A 21,583-nucleotide genomic window follows, 5' to 3' on the forward strand; every position below is an offset into this window, starting at 1 on the left:
TTAGCTGCTTTTTGTCTGGATAAAAATTGCAGCTTCTGATTGTGGTCTTCAGAATTCTCGGGGAAAGGAAAAAAAAGGAAAAATTATTCGTGGAAGCATACAAAGTTACCCTGTCACACAGCAGAAATGAAGAGCAAGATCATGAAGCAGGTTCTAATAACTATTATTTTCCTCTGAGTACTGGTGCATTACAAACAGGCCTGAATGTAATTCCAGAGAAAGGCAACAGCAGAAAGTGTGGGAGGTTTGTGAAATGGCAGCAGCTTTGACTGCAATAAAGTGAGACCCATCACCTCTAACTGAATCCCGGTCAAGAGAAACCTCTATTTATTTTTATGTGCCACTTATGGTTGGTGAGTACTCATGGGTTTTGGGTTTTTTAAATGCTCCCTTCACTCTCTGGCAGTGACAGGAACTGCCCACAGGGCTGCTGTTTATGTGCTCTACCTCTTCCAACTTTTGGTCATATAATCACTTGTTTACAATTACTATGGCAACGCTGACTGCTATGGCAACACTTAGTAAACTGACACTAGAAAAGAAACGTTAAAAGAAAAGAAAAGAGAAAAAAAAATAAAAGGAAACACATCTTGCACTAAATTGCAGGAAGATAAAACATTTTTACTCCAGCTCACTTGTTGCAGGACCAGATTCCATTCCCCTTTCTCACTCAGTGAGTTAAGGCTCAGGCCTGATTAAGGAGAAAAAGCTAACAAAATTAATCAGACTATCTTAATTTACCCCATGAGGTTAAGTTTCCCACTTCTGCATAGCTCTTTTCAATTCTCACTATACTGCTGACAAAAAAGCCCTTCATTTAAATAGACCTTAATTTAAAATCACTGTTTTTACAAGCTACGTAAAAATCATTCAAGTTATAAGTACAATAATTCTTAGTGTATTTAGTTTCAAAAAAACTTCTATACAGACAGTCAAATGAGCTGAGCAAACAGAGGGAAGACTGAGACACAGAAAACTCACTCAGAGATGCAAACACAGTACACAGTGTCATGAAGTGCAGTTGATAGCATAGGCATGGTACCACTTTACACTTGTTCCTAGCCATGGCAAATGTGAAAAAAAAATCATTGCCTTATGGTTCAGAAATGTTTTATGAGAGACACCAAGTTATCTTAAATCTTCAGTTAAAAGACATGTAACCCAAATCTATTACAGGAATATTTCATCACTAATGTGTTCAGTCTCAGAAGGCTCAAAATAACCCAAACATGTTGGTTTTGTTAGTATAATAAACACCTACCAGCATGGTTGTATTTATAAATATTCTAAGTTTCAATTTAGTCTTTAAGTTTCAAATTAAATTCCAAGTCACAGGGTAGAAAACTGTATTCTACTCATTTAAAAAAAATGATAGCTCTTAGCAGGTTTCGTCTGTTTCTTGGACTGAAGACTTTTCAATCCGGGCATTTCTGTCTTTATGTTTTTATAAATCATGTAGAAGTGATAAACCTTCCCTGAATGTGTCACCATCCTTATTAGGTTATGTTAGCAGAAATCCTAACTTGAGAAGAAAGGGTACAGATTGAGCCTGAGTAAGAAGACTGTTTGAGGACAGAGCACTGGAAGGTGTGACCCTTCTGAGAGCACACACTATCTCTGTGAACATCTTAAGGCTCTCCATGAAGTAATGGGATGCTTCAGCTGCCAGCATGGGCAAGTCTTTTGTAATGCTTAAAAGACAGGCTGTAAGACATGAAAGGCAGATCTTTAGGTGAGTAGAGTAGAGGTTGACAGAAGGGAAAGTATATAAACTCTGAAACCCTCCCGTAGAGAGTTAGCAATGTATGATCTCTCTTGGATACAAATAGAGTGGGATTTTTAATCTGCCAAACTAACAACCAAGATCTGCCAAAACAAAAATCAAAAAATGGCAACTTTTTTTCTTCTCATAACTTCTTTCTTCATTTTCAGGAAGTCTCTATGTGAACTGCAGAATAAGCAGCCCAGGAGTATCACAGGTAATTTTTACATCAGTACCTTTGTAAAAAGGAGTCTAAACACTAAAACACCCCTGTCACTGCAATAAAATAAGCTATTAAAGCATTGAAATACTTTCCACAATCTTTCCTAAGCTTTTTGCTAATCTCATTCATCAGGTGAGATCCAAAAAATTAGTTTGGTGTTGCAATGCTTAATGCTTCAGTGCCTAAAAGTAAGAATCCAAGGTGCTGATGAATTCCCTATACAGTGACTGAGAAGGAATTAGACAATTGTAAGTAGCAGCCAGTCCAAGAATAAGGCAATACATCCAGGGGGCAGGAAATGCCAAGGAAAAAGAAATCCCAGAATTCTGTGCCTTGCCTGCCTGAAACCTGCAGTTATGAAACTTCAGAACTCAGAGCCCTAGGACACATGAGGTGCTGACACATTTACCTGGGGAGACATTTCCTAGTCATGGAGGTGAGCTGAAAATTTGCAGTTTTGTTATTGATGCCACAAGTTAATTCTCAGCTAGATCAGTCCCTCAAACTGGCCAACCCTTTTGCTTGGTTAGAATTCATTCTGGCAAAAAAAAGACTTTGGACAGCAAGCTGAGCAAAGGCTTACAGAAATCAAGGCACTGCAGATTAAGGATATATAATGGTACAGCTAAGGGCAGCTAAAGCTGGGTGCTGCTAACAGGCAGAACAGCTCTCCTCTTGGCCTGTGGGTGTTTGCTCCTTCCCTTGCATGAGCAATGGTTCTTTCTTGGCACTGCAGCCACCCCTATCAGGAAGCTGAACTGACTTAAACCAGCATTACAGGGGGAGGAAAACTGCATTCCCATCAGATCATCCCACTGTCTCTGCACCCACCCACATAATGTGCAAACCACTGAGGAGGGCAGGGGAGTCAGAGAAGTGAGACAAGGGCAGGACAATACAGGGAGTAAAGAGGAGATGGGCTGGACTTGCTGCTGGAATGTCAGAACTGTTTGAGGTATAGCTTAAATCACACCAGCTGTTAACAATAACAACTAAAGTTGAGAATTTCAACACTGACACGCAGATCATTGTTTTCTCCTAAAAGTGTAAAATACTGTAAGTAGACTGGTAGTTTTATCTTTAGCACAGCAATCTAGTGATTTAAACACTTTCCTTGTCATTGGAAAATGCTGGTTGTGCTCTGTTTTCAGGGAGGGAGCTATTTTGGTGTTACATCACAGAAGAAAGATAATTGTGAAGCCTGTTTGAAGTACTTTGTTTTTTTATAGAGTCAATAAAAAAGGTCTATAGAAAGCATCCTGGTTTTCATCAGGTAAATGAGATAATTAAAAAATCATGTGGGAAAGAGAAATGAGATTTTTTTAAAACATATATGCAGTTAATTCTGTCAATATATACCCTCTTCCTATAAAATTATTTCACTTTGTATTGCTGTCTGCAATGTTTTAATGCTTGTTCTGCCTAGAAATACAATCTGTCCCAACACAAGAGCAGATACATTCAAATGGATTTATTTTTTTTTTACTCTGCCCACTCAGTGGAGTATAGCTATGACCTTATCTTCTTCTTCTTCTTTGGACTCTTACTTTAGTCTGTATACACAAATCTCTGAGTAGTGAGTACTAAATATTATCTCTTTCTTTATTTTTCCTCAGTTTCAGAACTTAGCATGCAGCCTTAGTTAGTCCTAAAAAGTTTCTCCAGGTTTTAAGGCATTCAGTCCATTGCGTACTTATTGTTAGCAGTCTTTATAGACATCCAAGTGCTAACAAATGCAAAATAAAAGAACCTGTTTTTCATGTTACCAAAGGAAAACTTCAGACCAAAGGAAAAGACTGAAAAGAAATATTTGTCCAAGATTCTCTAAATGTCACTGAGGATGTGATTTCTAGTAATTGAGTTCTAGTAATGGCATTTCCTGCATTTTCACACACAACCCTCAGCTGAAACAATTTGTGTGTGAATAAAATGACTGTGTGTAGTCATCGCTAATGCTTTAATCATGTTATGCAGATACTGAAGTCACAGATTCTACAATTTCTTATTTTACCCCTTCAGAAGAAGATGAGACAGAATGGAAATAAATTTCAAGCATTAATACATAATATTTTTTGCATCTCTCATGTCTCTAAGTGTGGTTGCAAGACAAGAATCATTCCCCTTCCAATGTTTGGGAAGCCTAAAAACTTTATTGATGCCTCTTTTGTTTTTAGTCCCCATCTTTGGGAAAATCAAAAGAAGAAGTGTAATTTTTGCAGAATTTGAATGTTTACATTTGTTTTAAGCAACATCTGCAGTATCAAATGTTTTAAACCAAAATTATTTACCTGTCCAAACTTGACATGCTCTGCATTCCAGATGCACTTTAAGCTATGCAGCTCTCACCTGAGGCCACTTGGAACCCACAGCAAGACATCCCTGGGCCTAAGTCCTTAGAAGAAAAAAAAGAAATAAAAAAGGGGAGAAAAAGGGGGAGAAAAAAAGTAGAGAAGGTGAAGTTAATATTTATTCAGAGATGGAAATTCTGAGTGAAGAAAAGAATTTGTCCTGAGGGTTTATGCAGCACAGAAGTGGGTGTAAATGATCTCATTCTTATCTTCTCCAAATTTGCCCAGTAATTTGAATTCCTTCTAGACCACTGAATTAGGATATCTTAATACCAAATTATTCCTGTAGCTGGCATGACTAGTTTCCTAACCATTTTTATTCACAAGATCAGACTTCTCCCAGGTTGTTCCCTTATAAAGTTTAAGTTTACACAGTTACAAAAACAGAGCAGAACACTCTAATTCTATCTCCTAAAGCTAAATTCTCAACAGGAACCATAAGGAAATAAAGTGGCAAAGGTCTTCAAATTAAATCCTGTTGAAACTGGTTGTGTTCAGAGCATCATTTTGGTATATACTAAAGATCTGTTTCTAAAAATTTTTCATTATGCAAGCCCAATTCTGATGTTTAGGAATTGCATGTACTACTCCAAGTTTGTTCTTTTGTGACTTTAGATCCAAATGGATTAATTGTTTTCCTTCATCAAATACTTGTGTTGCTTTACGTTTACTAACGGGGTGCAGAGATGCTTTTAATAGAGATTGAACTATGGTAATATTGATATCTGGAGTGCAAGAAATAATGCACCACTGCCCTGCAAAATCTGACTGTTTTTTCTCCCTGTATCAGCAACATCTTCGCTTTGGTGTTCTTTATATGTCACATTTTACACTTTTCAAAAGAAAAGCCACTGTGTGCCTGTGTGAGAAATTCACTTCCAGCATGAATACATACCCTGCGGTCTACAGCTTAGTGCCTGAGTCTGTCCTGGTGGATTTCAAGGCAGGGATTGGAAGAAGCTTTGAGTCTACTCTGCAATGATGCACATCTCAGGCCATCTTTAAAGAGCATTACATTCACTTTAGCAAAATATAAATTTGGTATCTGAAGATAATTTTAGTCCCCCTTATTGTTTGTTAGCTGGCTTGTGGTTTTTATCTGATGTATGCTGCTGCCCAAATTACATCCTGTTATAACTTTTAAGGGAATGCCATCAACACAAGCGTGTGTCATCACAATGACAAATCGGTGTGATTGAAGGCCTTGTGCAGCAAGGCCTTGTCCAGTGAAATTTAGAATATCTCCACTGACAGGGACTCCACAACTTCTCTGGTCCCTATTTCAAAGTCTATCACCACCTCATTAAAAAAATCTCATTAAGTCCCTTGTTCCAATTTGTGCTCATTGCCCTCTGTCTTTCCACTGGGCACCTCTGGGAAGAGAATGCATCTGTCTTCTCTACACCCCCCCAGAGGTGAAATATTTCAAGAGAGCAGTAAGAATCTGCCTCTTTTTTTCCCTCTTTTGAAGGCAGAACTGCCCCAGTTCTTTCCTCATATGTGACCTATGTTCCATGCCCATGATCAGCTTCACAGCTCTCTGCTGGACTTCTCCAGCGTGTCAATGTCTTTCTCACACCTGGGAGTACTGGGTTTGACAGTGCAGTCCAACTGAGGTATAGCTAGTGCCAAATAAAGGGGAATAATGGGCTCCTTTGACATTCTGGTTACACTCTAAAAGTCATCTTGTTAATGTGGTTGGCCTTCTGCAAGGGCACACTAACATATCTTGTGAAAATATGCTGCTTCTAACAGAGATAAAGCTATCTATGACACTGAGTTACAAGGCCAGCAACAGCAAAGCTTCTGTTTGGACAGTACACTTAAATTTTGTCATCGGGCCTCTCTTACTCTGATTTTAAGTAAAACAATTATGGATCTCTTATACTTTACCATCCACTTTAGGAGACACTCTCCACTCAAGATGGCAACTTAGCTCTTACTCCCTAGGGGAAAAATAACACAAATAGTATTTGATCCCAAAGAGTAAAGAGTGTAATAAGAATGGGAAGAGAAGAGACGAAATGAGAAGGAGCAGGGAGAAGTAATGACATGGGAAGAAAGAAAGAGGGACTAATGAAAGGGCAAAATGGGAAATGGTAGGGGAAAGGGCAAGAGAATTACTGTAGAGGTGAAAGCTGGGAAGAAAGTCTTTAGTCTTTAAAAGCATCTGGAAAGTCTGGCAACACTAGCAAAGGCCTCTTCTCAAGCCCCAGAGCCTACTGCAAAAACAGACCCTGCTGACCTCCTCTTTCAAACCCTTTTAAAGTTCTAAACACTATAAAATCTATCCTAGTGTTTCAAATAAACTCAGTGACTGCTTGCAGTGCGTGAATCCTTGATCAGTCTTTTGGCTCTGCATAATCAACTTTCCACAGTACACTGAGACTCTGGCATTGCTTCTCAGTGGCCACTGCCAGCAGCAACCTGAGTTTCAACCATTTAAAATTTGGAAGGATTAAGAATTTAAATCTAAATCCAGCGACTTGTTTAGTCTAAAGAGATATTCTATGCTTCAAATTTAGTTTTTAACAAAATCACTCAACAAGTCTAGTAGCTGTTCCTAAACCATTTGAGTTTCTCCTAGTTTTGCTTTTCAGATTTCGAGCTTTATATTCAAACTATCCTCCCGTTTTTTAGCCATTTGCCCCAACAGGATCAAACAGGGCATTTTTGTGTAATGAACTCCTTTCTCCATGACCACAGCTTTCACTCTGGACAGCAAAAACGTTGCAAATTGGGCTTTATTTATTTATTGTATTTGTTATATAACACCCATCCCCATGTATCTGGCTGCCCTACAAAAGTTAAAGGCAAGAATAAATAAAATAAGGCCATACCCAGTGGCCAGAGAGAAGCAGCTGTCCTTGCCAAGAGAAGAGCCAAGAAAAAACAACTCTGAGAAAAAGAGCTGTTGAGAAAATCAAGATAAAATGATCAAAGATGTACCGTCCAGAAAGGTCAGCAGAGTTTATTATTGAAGCTTTCACATGCCCAGTCTGCTTAATTGCCTTTTATGAGCATTTTACAGTGAACCCTGGAGGCTAATGCAGGTAGAGAGGGTGTGCAAACCTATCAATGGAACCAAAAAATGCTCAGCAGCTGTCCCAAAGTCACAGCAGTGTGAAAAAAAAAATGAATTATGACAGTCAACTATAACAGCTTAACAAAGATGAGGACACATTGCATTCACTTGCTAGAGCCACCATCATAAAGAGTTATGTAAAAGTTACTGTGTTTGCATAGCAGAAACCAACCAAAAGGAAATTAAATTATCTTTACTACTAAAAAGGAAAGACAATATCACAAGTACTGAAGAAAAGTACTTTTTTTCCATGGTACAACAAAGGCATCAAAATTCCAAAAACAGGGAAAAAAATTAGCACTCCATCTTCCACCCTGAGTCTCTTATAGAAATATTAGTAAATTGTAGTTGAAATATATCTCTCCAAACATAGGGAAGTGTTCTCTGTTCTATTTGTTTAACACAGCAGAAAACAGAAAAATTTTGGACTCTAGCAATACAGCTATATGATATTAAATTCCTGCACAGTAGAAACGCCAGCCAGTTCTCCCCAGCTTTTTACTCAGTGTGACTATATGAAGATGTCGAGCCCTGTCTGGAAAATACGAAGTTTACATTGGAGCCAAACTGTGTCATCTGCACCACTGGGCAGGCAGTGAGATTGTTCTGCTCTTCTGCTGTTGCTTTTTCCACGTTCCTGTACCTGCTTGTACTCAGATATATTTTAGGGCACACAGGAGCTGTGTGTCCTTTCTGGCTGCAGCTGTGCCAGCTCACACTGCTACAGCTCCTATTTGTCCTTGGCTGCTCACTGGTGCACCCCTCCCAGGGTTTGCCACACTTTCTCTCTTGCCAGCAGAGCTTTCCTGCAAGCACCTTCTAAAACGTTTCAGGCAAATTGAGACAAATTCACAGGATTCAGTGGGAAACTTGCACACGTGTCCAACTCAAATAATAAATCCCAACAATTCAAAGAAGAGGTCCAGGCTAATTTACAGTAATTGAAGTTGATAAAGTAATGACACCATAAATAATGCCTGTTGCTCTGAGAACATTATATCTCTTATTTTTTTCCTTTTATCACCAAAATTCTAAACACAATTAAAACTTCCTCTACCATGATAGTTGTGGTTTGAAAAGCCTGCCTCATAAAATTGCAATAAATAACCAGACATATTTTATCTTCCACCAAATCCCCCTGTAAGGCCTCAGCCTCCTGGCAAATTTCCAGCTATAAAGATTTTGTTGCTGTTTCCCATCCCTTTATTCATTTTAAAGGTACTTCCTCCCCAGTCTCCAGACTCAGGAGAAGAAACAGAGAGTGCATGCCATGCAAATGTTACAACAGAGCCAGTTCCTCCACAAATTGATTTGTTTGGTACAACCTACTCTATTCCATGTCTTTATACAGAAAGCCCTTCAGGGCACAGTCTGTCTCTTTTGTGGTTAAATGACACAAAAGGCCCAGCCCGCCCTGGGGACCTGGGTGCTATCTGGATTCTCTGAATTGCTTTATCTCACTTCATTATCAGGCCATTCCAACAAGATATTATCAGGCTTAGTCTGGTGAGGCTCTTCAGCATTTGTCATTAGATGTTAAATCCGTATAAAATGAAGTACATTCCTTCTATTTCTTCTAAAAGACCTCCTTTTCCTTCATCTCCCAGGACGTCAATCTCAGCACAAGGAAGCCATCGCCAAATTCAGGTGCAATTTAGAACAAGCAGGATGCTGTAGTTGTTTGCAGCCCAGTATAAGCTGGCCTCATAGTCAGAAACCAAACCTCCCAATATACACAATCAAATATGGATTTTTGAACATGCAGAATCTGCAGATGCCATGGTCATGGCAAAAAGTACCTGGAACACAAATCCCTGGGAGCGTTCTGGCTCCACTGCCCATATGGAGTTATGAAATCACCATGCAAATACAGAGTGTTTTCTAAACTGCTCATCACACTAGCACCAAACCAAACACACGCAGAGACTGAATTACCTCTTGTCCATGAAGAAAATATTGCTTTTGATTGCAGGATTGAGGTTTTTGGCAGGCTACCAGGGAGCTCCCAGTGTGGTTGCCTGTATGACCCAGGAGTGTATATGGCTAGAAGGCAAACATAAGATTCCTGCTGTGCCAACATATCAACCTTTGTAAACACAAATATGGAATGAAAAATAAGAAGCAGCACAACCATATCATGCCATAGGTAAGTGCTGTATTTATTATTCTAATGCAAATGCTCTGAATAAAAAGATCTTTGTGGGGGTCCCGTTGCCTTTTCCCTCAAAATTAAAGCATTTCTAAACCCACAACAGCTGATGGGAATATGTTTTCTCAACTTGATAAGAGATCCCAGCAGGAGAAATCTAGTTTTAAAATATCTATTTTTTTTTCTTATTGCCTTTTCAGTTTTTATTTCCATACACTATGGTGTATGCCCGTTATCAAAGTGTATCTAAAATGTACCCTCGTAATGCAGTGTTCCAGGAAAACAGCTCTCCCTGACCCCTCAGTCACCAGCTCCCTGCCACTGAGCAGGCTGCATTCTGTAGGGATAGCATTTCACATAAAACCTGTGAGGCAAATGAAATGCAAATAATTTGAATTGTCTGTTTTCACTGTTATAATGTAATTAGAACTTCAATTTGAAACTGATGTGCAGAAAACAGATATTTTTCTAAAGTAATTTTAATTGCTCTGTTTTTAAATTTTGATAGAAGATATCATAATGATGAGAAATACCAGGATAGCTGTTTCAATCCAGTTTCACTCTTTTAGCTAACTTGCACCTAAATTTTATACTAAATTTCTTCACAACAGATCTGGGAAGACATTCATAGCTCTTGCTGCAAGATGTCTGAAATGTAATGATTTTTTTCTCTGAGTTTGCTCAGAGGATACACATTTTTCTGAAAACCAAACAACAACTTTCTTGACTTCATCTGAATTGCAACTCTCAAATTTTCATGTGCTTAGAAACTCAGCTTTCTACTCTTCATTCACAAAGAATCCACAGGCACCACCGGAATGAGAGCTGTGCCAGGGGTAAGGCAGCTTCAAGATCAAAGTGCAGATTTATCAAGAAAACAATGAAGAATAGGAAAACAAAACCACTTTAACTATGCAAAGTCATTGTAGATTCATACCAAGAAGATTTCACTCAGTACCATATTTGTGAGCAAAAGCGAGAGGCAAGTATAAAAAAGAAAGGCAGAATGACAATAATGAGGTTGCAAAAATGCAGCTGAGAGATTTCTCTCTCAAGTTTTGCATGTGTGTAATATAATCAGTGATGGATTGACATGCTGGAAGCGAGAGGTTTGGAAGATTTTCTGTACTGTGGAGAATGTCTAGTTTAAAAGTGATTTTGTAGCTATTCTGAGTAGTCTCTCCAAAAATGTTATTGGAGTATCTGTGGCAAAAGTATTGCAATATTAAACTTTCCTAATAATAAATTTCTTTCACTCTACTTAGAATTTACAGTGTTAAAATGCAGGAGTGCCTACAGGGAGAAATTAGTGTTTTCCTGTCTGCAAGACTCTTGTTCAAATATACTACAGAATGCTATACTGAGAGCTTCAAAATATGTAAAAACCATTTTTCAAATGTCATGATCAAGTCAATTTAAGTAAATAAACCAGTGTCAGTAAAACCAGAGAAATAGAATATAAATGTGGTACTAGTGCATTTATTCTTTGATGATCCCTTTTAAGATTTTTCTTACAAATCCATCAGTTCAGAACTTTTCTACTTGTGTAATCACTGACCAGTATTGTGGTTTACATAGCACTCCTGTGATTCAGAAATGGGGGCAAGTACTGACTTCCACACACTTGAGTGTAGAAAAAAAGTCAAGGAATGATCTTACATAAATTGTTAGAAAAGGAAAAAGCAGTGTTAGTAGGGGCAAGGCTCTTTTTTGTTTGTTTGTTTTGGAACAAATTCAGGAATAGAAGGATATTATTAGTATTGCAATGCTGGCAGGACATAACCTCCTCAGGTCTGGCTGCTCTCATTAATTCCAAGTAAAACTGTGTTTGCTTTCTCTGCCCTGTGGTAGAACTAACATTCTTGTCCAGAGAGTGAAAGGTTTCAAAGACGTTAGCATGAGAAGAATAGTTTTAAGATTAGCACATATGAGGTTCTTTGAATATTGAGGACAGGGTTTAGAATCACAGCATTGCGCTCATTCTATGGCAGCATCCAGATTTCACTGATGTTTCATTCAGGATCTTTTTGGTTGGTTGATAGCAGGAGGAAGGGGCAACTAAACAGGCAGAGCCATCCTTTGCTTCTCTGGAAATATTTCTGTGTCCTGTGCCAATTAAGCTGAGGTGCTGGTTGAGACAGGCAGAGACAGATTTAAAGGGTCATCTCTCAGCTCTGACCACATTTCTACCACCAGCTGCACCTTCCTGTCTTTGATTGCCACCTGTCTCTGATGCTTTTGTGATTTGGTCCAAGTTACAAAGCAACAAAGGAATAGGAACGTTCCTAACAATTTGTAGATGACCTTGCAGCCCAGGTTATATTCCAGTAGTCTCACTAGTTGGTCAAAGATTCATTCAAAAGCCACATATAGGTCTTGAAACCAAATTTCAAATTTTGCAGGCTCATAAAGGGCAAATACAGATGTCAGGACAGTTTTGTCTTCTGTGGACTTTTCTGGCAAGTAATGTAATCAAATGGCCACCTACAGAATATTCATGAGGGTAAAAGTATGTTTGAAAGATCTTTTCTTAGGAAATGCCCAAAGCAATCAGTGGATACATTAATACTTTTTGTCAGATTAAAGAATATCTTCAGAACAAGACTGAAATCATCTTCTTGGCAAAATTTTCAGAGGATCCTCCACAGTGATAGCTTCTCAAAACATCTAGCTTTCAACACGTCACAGATGCTGACTTATACTAATACCAAGTAAAATCATAAACTTTTATCTGCCAGTGATCTTAACATTAGAGTGTAGAAAAATGTTGATTCATCTCTACTAGAAGAATGGACAACTTCTATTATCTTTTTATGATGATTGCATATTACCTCAGAAATTTCTACCTCAGAATTGATTTGGCAGGTGGTGGAATTCATAATTAATACTTGAAAATAACTGAAAGATTTTGTTTATTTTGCTATTAAAAGAAGAGAGAGAGAAAAGCCAAAGAAAAAAGAGAGGCAGAAATTATCTTGCTGCGTGAAGATTGCTATTTATTCTGGCAGCTAAGACCTCATCTAGAAGTGATGTGTGAGTACCCTATTATACTGTACTGTGTTAAAAGTACCAGAATGAACAGAAAAGTTCTGAAGTGGTGAGTCTGGGAGGGGGTATTATGACCTGATGCCCTTCAGTAAGAACTGGATATGTTCCTTCTTCAGGACCCATAGGGGAAGCTCTCAGAAAATGAATAGGACTGTAAATCCTCTAACAGTACTTAGCTATCCAGACCTGAAACCGCCCTATGAAAGGCAGTTTAGTAGTAAAGTTTTTAAAAATTTAAAATTCAAGAGGAACCTAGAAGATTTCTTGTGCTCCTCTTCAAACAGTTTTTTACTGTAATCTACATAGTCACAGTAGCAAAAGAGAGTAATTTAAGGGCTGCAACACACATAAGATAACTTATGAAAAGAGGTGGGATAGGTCCTTTTACATGTACCAATGTGTCTTCAGAGAAAAAAGTTCAGAAAAAAGTCTGACACAGTAGAAAAAAGCCTGTGTTTATTTTTACTTTTCAACTTGTATGGAAATTTGTGATCTTAGTTTGTGTTTCCTTGAAGAAATTTGAGGAAATCAATATTTGGGATGGGAAGAAGGCCTGTAGTCCTTAACTTGCATCAACTACAAGAGTGCAGTAGGGAAAGACTACATCTGGTGTAAAAAAAGCATCTCAAAATGCTGTTAAAAGTAAGTAAAAACCCTTCAATGAAAAGAGTAATCAGCAGAGAGGTAATGAAGCAGGATGATGAGTGTTGAAATATTCTACATTCTACTATGTCTAAAGTATTCTTTAGACACAAGAATCCAAATGAAAGCAAAACTATTGGGGATGGAAATCAAGTACCTAGATGACATCCATCCTTGATTACTGGAAAAAATGGATTTCCAAATTATCTAGATATTTCTGTTTAATACAGTCTCTATTAATGCATCCATCTGAAACACAAAAAAAAGTGACTCATGACTCCTGCACTATGTTGTAAATTTTGAGGCTTTGAGGGGCTTTTACTAAATATCTGCTAAATATTTTTAATGTGAACAAAGAAAAGTTCTGTGATAGGCAGAAAGCTGCCTTTTCTGGACCACTGGTCCCACACCTTACAGAGCAGGAACTTCTCTGTGGAAGATGGGACCCACTCTTAGATAGGGTTCCTGGAGTTTCTGGTAATGAAAATCAAATATATTAAGGGTTATGCCACATGTCTATATAAAGCATAATTCTGTAGTACATTGTTGTACAATTCATTCAGTGAAATTAGTGGGAAGGGAAATTAGAAGCATTTACACTTATTTTGCACCACATTAAGAAAGCCCTTAGGTATCAGAAAAGAAAGGACTGAGGCTCCTGTCATATCTCTGATAAAACCAGGGAAATAGAATATTAAAAATTTTAAACTGAGACAAAGCATATTTTATTTTCATGGTATTCACATAGATCCATCAAAGTAAAATGTTATTCCTACAGTCAAACAGGATTTCAGCTGTTTATGTTTGTGCAAACAGGAGTTCTGAGTCTCATTTGTTACTGAACCACTGTAGACTTTAATAGCTTGTGATTTAAAAAAGTTCTCATAACTTGTTTTAAACTGTTTGAATACAGCATGACAAAAGCAACTGAATGTGATCATCTCTCATCACTCATCTCTCATTTTATTCTCCTGTTTTGTGTTATTGAATCACTGGATCTCACTCTTTTAATAATTTATCAGGAACCTGATCAAAGAATTATATGCTCTCATATTCCTTGGCCTAGAGGAAGTCAGGAGTAACAAATACTTTATAAGTATTCAGATCTCAGAAAAAATACTGTTTGAATGATACTTCTCCCAAAATGCCCTCTTCTCACAGGTGATGTGTTTTTAACGTTTAGTCTAAACAAAAATAACTGGGTAACTCTACAAAGACATTTATAATGATTTTACAGAATTAATGAATCATCAGGAAAATAATATCAAAGCACAGCTGACTGGGTTCCTATTCAGCTCTTCTGAATCACTGCTCATTGAGCAAAGCAATCACTGGACAATGGGGGTTTTGCCTGAGCAAAATGTGAGTCAGGGGACCTGGACTCGCATTGTCTTCACTGGGAGTTTTGCCTGCATATGGAGTGAGCTGAGAGTCGTGGTGAATGGGAACCATTCAGAGCATGGCTAAGCAAAGCACCCAACACATCACCATTCTGAAGTTAACACTAGGTGGTAGACATAACTGGAAGAAATACAGACATTTTTGGAACCACGTGAAAGGCTTGTACAAAGCAGCATTTTCAAACGCATTGTCTCTTATTTCCCCTTATTTTGGCCTACATGTTTTTGTTTTGAAAGGCATCTGGCTGTTCGCTCTGACATTCCCTTTGGTTTAACAAATTAATTAAAATAATTTCCTTTCTGCACGCAGTCTGTAGGCGGAAGAGGCACCTCTGTTTGGAAGGGAGGAGCTGACATCCTTGCAGTTTAGAAAGGGAAATCTGTTCCGCTGTCGTTGTTTAGTTGGAGGAGGGAGAGATTTCTGACTAGCCAGTTTTCAGCATGCAGGTATGCAAGTGCATATCCACTGTCTCTGGAGACACCCCAGGCTACATGTTTATGGTACAAACTCCTCCATGGATCCACATCAGGATGGGTGACCCCTTCAAGCTGCCTCCCAAACCACTGAGAGCTGGTATAGGTGGAACACAGGTAAAAGCTAAAGGTGAAAAAGAAGATACAATGAACTAAAGAAAAAGAACAAATGACAGGAAAAGAAGAAGGAGAAAATAGCACGAGTGAACAGAGGAAAAAGGAGTATTACAAACTACCCAAATAAAGCTCATAAAATAAGGAATGGTTTGGAATAGGCATCTAAGAATCAAATAGGGCCAAAGTCTAACTTTCCCTCAAAACTTGGATTCATTGATTAAAATTAGAACAAGACTTGTTCTGAGTAATTTTTCTCTGACTCAAAGGAAACTAATAGTGGGCTAAGGGCTAAAACTGGAGATAGAATAAATGGAAGTAAATGGAGAAGGAAAGCAGTGAACCTGCAAAAACGCAGGGAGTAGCTGTTTGACCGAGGAAAAGAGGGCAAGGGGGGACAAGGACATTAAGTTAACTTGTCTTGGGGTAGAAGTTTAGAATGAAACAGAATGGATGGAGTAATTGACAGCATGAAAACAAATCTGATATGCAGCAACTACTGAATCTGTAAATGAGGAATAGGGTGCTATATAATGGGAGAGGGATTTGATTTACATCTTTCTTTTAACGATTTCTGGTCCAAATGAAAAGACTACTGTTTGTTTTCTTTCTATAGATGCATTTATAATATATGTCTGAAAAGCTTTCATTGTATGTCCCAGAAATCTAAATAAAAGCAATGTGCAGTGTATCAATCCTTTGTCTGGTTACAGAAAGACAGCATTACAATGTGGATTCAATGTATCTTTTTTGTGATTGTAATTAATATTTAATTACAATGATCTGAACTTCTTTGTTCAACAATAATATTTGTATCCTCCCAGAAGCTGAGTAAAGAAATGAGTGCTGACAGAAAAAACTGAAGTAATATATCATACTAGTGACATGCCATCTTTCCTTTGAAACATACTTGTTCACACTATAATACTTAATTTTTCTATATATTTGATGACAGGCATTTGATCATACTTCAAGAAGAATAATAAGTAATAAATATTAAAGGACGGTTCCTGTTTTAAGCTAATTGCTGATTACCGATTAATTCTGTGAACTCTGGATCCCAACAGAGAATGGAATTTCAGAATGAAAAACACAGCAAGAAAATAAATGCTGATCACCACACAGCCTGAGTGTCTGGATGCCAGGGATACTATGAAACAGATATATTTTGAGATCTTCCATGGTATATTAAACAGACATCCTCTAAAAGAACCCAATTACTTTAAATTGTCCTAGCCTATGTGAACTAAAGATATAGAAGCAAAACAGACTTTCTGCCACTCTGTTTTGCAAACCTGATATTGCTTTTTCCTTTGCTGAAAATTTGCATGTTCTCTCAGAGCCTGTTTCTTTCTCACAATAAACAATGCAAAGCCCTCCTGCCAAAAAAATGTCCAAATGCTAAACAGTTGCTATTATAGTCATTATTATAGCAGCAACTTTGAGCTGCATGCTTTTAAATTATAATTATTTTTACAAAAGATTTTTGTGTGTCTTGATTGCAGTAATTATGATTCCATAGTAGTAAATGTCTATTTAAAAAGTCATGTTAGCTTACTGCTCCAGATAAATTAGTTTCCTTAAATGAACTTCATACAAATGAGTGGTTTTTTCTGTATTTATCTTACTTGCTATACTAATAATAAACTAGGATGTATTAAACAGCTGATAAATTATTGTTTCATTATAAAAATAACTATGGACAAAAATGTCAGTTGAAAAGCAATGTGTTTTATGAAAAGTGCTTCATGCAGATAATACCATATTCTAATTCAGAAATGCCCATGCCTCTTTAGTCTTGTTTCTCACCTTTCTGCCTTTGCTTTGTAAGGAAAACATGTCAAGAAAAAAGAAGGCAGAGGAAAAGGAAAAAATAATTGGAGACCAATCTGTTGTACAAGCTAGCACATGTGCTAATGATAAGCCTGTCTCTTGTTTAAAGAATATCCAATATAAACAACACAGGATCCAAGAAAGGGGCTTCTTCAACAGCAAGTTTGGGAATTAAGGCAGAAAACAGTTCAGCCAGTGGGACACCCAAAAATGATGCCATTATCCCAAATCAGGACCCATGTGGGACCATTGCTCTGTCACCGCTGTGACAGGCAGGGATTGGAGGTCAGGATGTAAAGCGCCCGTGGCAGGGAGTGCTCTCTGCTGGAGCATCCCCAGGGCACTCTCAGAAGCTCTGCCGGTTCACAAGCTACTGAAGTTCAGCAGCTGATCTGAGAAAAGGCTTTAAAAAAAAGGAAATCGGGAAGAGGAAACCAAGAGGGACCTCAGCGACAGGGGGTAGCAAATTTCTGGCTCCAATGCCATGCTCTTTTGTAACTAGCCACAATGCAGCATTAACTTTCCAAATGAACCTGCCTCTGCCCCGGCACCCATTTAAGTGGTTGCCGCTGGCTGTGGGAAAGCCAGTGAAGCCATAGTGTACAGGCGTTTGCATCTGAAATGCAATCAGCTACCGACCAGATCCCATTCGATTTCTTACAATGACACAGCCCCATCCTATCCCCAATCCTTCTTAGACAATCTTGCTTATTCTTCGGTGAGAATCGCCCCATTGTACGTACAGACATTCACATCCTTGATAAGACAGTTAGGGGAAAAGTTCACGAGCCACATCCTCTGCTGGGGTAGCTTCGTTTCCCTCCCCACTTCTCCCAGGAGTGAGCGCTGATCTGACGCCCTGCGTTGAAAGGAAACAAGGTTGTCTATTCAGCTGCAGTCAGACATACAGTGTGTGTTAAGGCTCAGACAGCCCATGATGCTGAGTGGAGATACCAAAGGTTCGTGTTTCTCTGCTGGGAATTTTCACAGAGCAGAAAAGGAATGCCGCCTTTTTTGTGTGTGACTTCCGACTGCCTACTGACAGAGCTCAAAAGCATAAAATCACATTTATTCTCACGGCACAAGACCTCGAAATGCAGGAGGATTTGTTGGCTGGCTTGAGTGAGCAGTGTTAAGACTGTAATGGGACACTAAATAGAAACACAGAAACAGATCACTGAAAAATCAAAGTCCTGCTGATTCGATTGGCCTGTACAGCAAGTCGTTCATCCTATGTTAGGCAAAAAACCTAACTTTTCAAATGTTTTTTGACAGAATAGTAGCATTTTCTAAAGTAATTTGATCCTTACTATCAACAGAACATTTTAACAGTGACTTGGGGTGTTTTTTTTTGAAAAATGAACTTGACCAATGGTTTACAACATCTCATAGATAAACTGAAATTCAGTGTAATCAGTAGAAGCAGTTTCCTCTAGAAGTGACCAAGACATGCTTGATTCATTTCATGGAGTGGTCCTAGAAGGTGTGGACTGGATTCCTGTAGGAGAAACAAAACCAGATCATACAGTCTAAGCACTAAAAGCTATTTGGGGCTCAAAATGATGTTAGAAGCAATTCAATGTTACAATGTGCAGATTCTGCAAACTTTGTACTCAGAACCAGCTATGGATCTGCAGATCTTTTCCTACAGCCCTTCATACTTGCTAACAGAACAGAGCCCATGGGTTTTTTTGATAATTGTAATACACATGTTGACAAAATCTGGCTGCCTCACATTTGGCTGGCCAAAATGGAGGTATTCATCAAATTCCCCTTTGATATTTGAAAAGAAACAAACACTAAACCTCAATTTATCCTACTCATCTTAGCATCCTCAAAAGAGCAAGAGCCAACCAAGTATCTCAGAAAGAAAACCATGCCATGATCCTGTGGAAATATTCAGGAGCCTAAGGCTTAGCTCTGCCAAATATTTGCTAACTAGTATGGATTAAATTCGACCTCTTAGAGACTCAGCTTCTTCACTGATACAACAGTGTATAACGGTAATAAACAATTCTAAGCTGGATTGCAGCTTGAAAGGGAGTAATATATTTTCTTATTTTGTCCAGCTTAATTGAAGTCTGAGACATCCTGGCATGCCATTTACCATGAATAAACATATTCTTTCACAATTTTACTCCCATTTTACCATTATGCTATCAACAGTATTTCACTGAGCTTCTAAGTAGAACTCAAACACTTCAGATATTCAGCCAGCATTAATTAATAGTGCTGTCTTATTAATGTGAAACCTGTGTTACTTTGAATCTTGAAGTTTATTTCAGCTGGGATCCATGCAGTCTCATGCCACATTTATTGCTATCTGGGAAATTAAAGGATTGTACAATTGGTTGCTTCATTTCCACTTTTTGAATTTGCTACCACTGGCTTTCCTCGGTTTTTGTTTGATAGCTCTTGTCAGCTGAAAATAACAATACTTTGTGTTGGAACAGCAGCTTCCCCTCTAATACCTTTACTTATTATACAAAGGCACTGAGATACTGTGCAAAGTGCATTTAGTGACAGACTTTGTCAGCCACAACCGCACAGCGCTTGGGTTTGCCACAGCGCGGTTTCAGCTGGCTGGATCCACACTGCTTGGGATTCAGGTCCAGGTCAGAGCCAGTCCTTGCCCTGCACTTGCACTTCACTGCTTTGCAGGCTACCTGGGGCATTGTCAAAGAAGGGCTGAAACTGGAACCCAAAGCACAGATTAGAGTGCTGAGCTAGTGTGTCAACACAGACAGGCTCATCCAGGCCTTAGGTCATTCCTTGTCAGTTTTTGTGAGGAAAACCTACCACCTGAAGCATGTACAGGTTATTTCATCTATGTGAAATTTGCAGTTTCCACTGATGGCTACCCCTCTGTGTCACTCTACAAAACATAAAGTTGTTCTGTAATTTTTGCCTTGGCTGATCCAGTCTAAAATCTACCATGAGTTTAACTTCTAAATTGGTCTTCCTAGAAACTAGCACTGCTGGAAATGCTACAAGTAAAAGAACATTACCAATAACATTTTCAATTTGTCCTAGCCCTAGTATTAAATACTGCATATTAAATCTGTTAAATCTACTGTATCTATAAAGGGAAATTCCATTTTAATTACCTGTGTTGCAGAGTGACACCATGCTATGAACTTACTTGACTCTTTTTTTGCTATCCAGAGATATCTAAAATACATGGAGTTTTATAATGTAAAGGATAATATTCTTGAAAGTTAAAATCAATAAAATAAATGAGTGTCAGAAGATGAAGGAGAAAGGAAAAAAGACAGAAAATTTTGAACACATTGCCATAAAAGCTCTTCATATTCTGTTTAGCTAAGAAATGTGTAATAATATCTGTTGTTCTCAGAGAGATAATGGAAGTATCACTGTTGAAGTTAAGCTGAGCTCTCCTACTGATTATTGTTTATTTTAATTTTGTCTCACTGAATAGTTAGTTCTCTCACAGGATTATCCTCCTTTCTCATGGAGTCAGTATTAATGAAAGCATTAAATCATTACATACTTTTGGATCACTTCATAGGGGCCTGGCTCTGTCCCATTAAGTCAAGTGTATCATTGCTATTCATATGAGCAGAGGGCAGGACTATATGGGAGGTTTTGCAGAAAGCAAGCCATGCTCAGAAAAGAAAGATCAAACAAGCAGATTGCTAGAGGGCAAAGGTTCATTAAAAGGTCAGTCCACATCTACAGAAAAAATAGTGAAAGTATTTAAAAACTGCACCACCAAAAATAAAAATGAGATAAACATTTAAGATGCCAGGTGCGAGAAAATACAGCATGTGTTTCTGTCTTTGCAACACAAGCTGTCAATGTTTTTTCTTCATTTTAAAAGTCAATTAATAAGTTGACTTAGATGTTTTCTTCCTTAAGTTAGACGCCAAAGAGAAAGATTCCATGGTACACAAATGAATCTCAAACCTACATTAATCATAAAAATATTTGAAATTATTAGATTTTAGATTTTTTTTTCTCTACATTATACATCATTATTTGAATCACATTCAAACTGGAAAACACTATAGCAAAACCATTACTCTGACTATGTGGAAGTAAATTTTCTCTTAATTTTATTTTGCACCTATCTATACTTTTTGAGTATTGTACATAGATCTTTTTCCTGTCTACTTAAAATGACTTCTCAGGAAAACAATTTGAATATCAACATGATTTATAAACAAACCTTAAAAGATTAATATATAGAGATTAATTATATATTCAACATAAAATCATATACATTTTGATTTACAATATTTGTCTTGAAGAAAATACTTTCAATCCTTTTAAAGATGCACTAAAATGTAATTATGGAATATTTTAACCTGACATTACCAATGCTTAAAATGAAAGTGTTTTTCTAAAAAGGAAAGTTCTTTGGGAATTCCCCTGATTCCCATCAACAAATACCTTTTCAACAACACATACTTTGAAATGTTAGAAAAACTGAATGCCACTTATTTCTCAAAAGCGGATATTTTATACTTTTCATTCATTCATTC

The sequence above is a fragment of the Melospiza melodia genome, chromosome Z (genome assembly GCF_035770615.1).
Source record: "Melospiza melodia melodia isolate bMelMel2 chromosome Z, bMelMel2.pri, whole genome shotgun sequence".
Classification (NCBI taxonomy): domain Eukaryota; kingdom Metazoa; phylum Chordata; class Aves; order Passeriformes; family Passerellidae; genus Melospiza; species Melospiza melodia.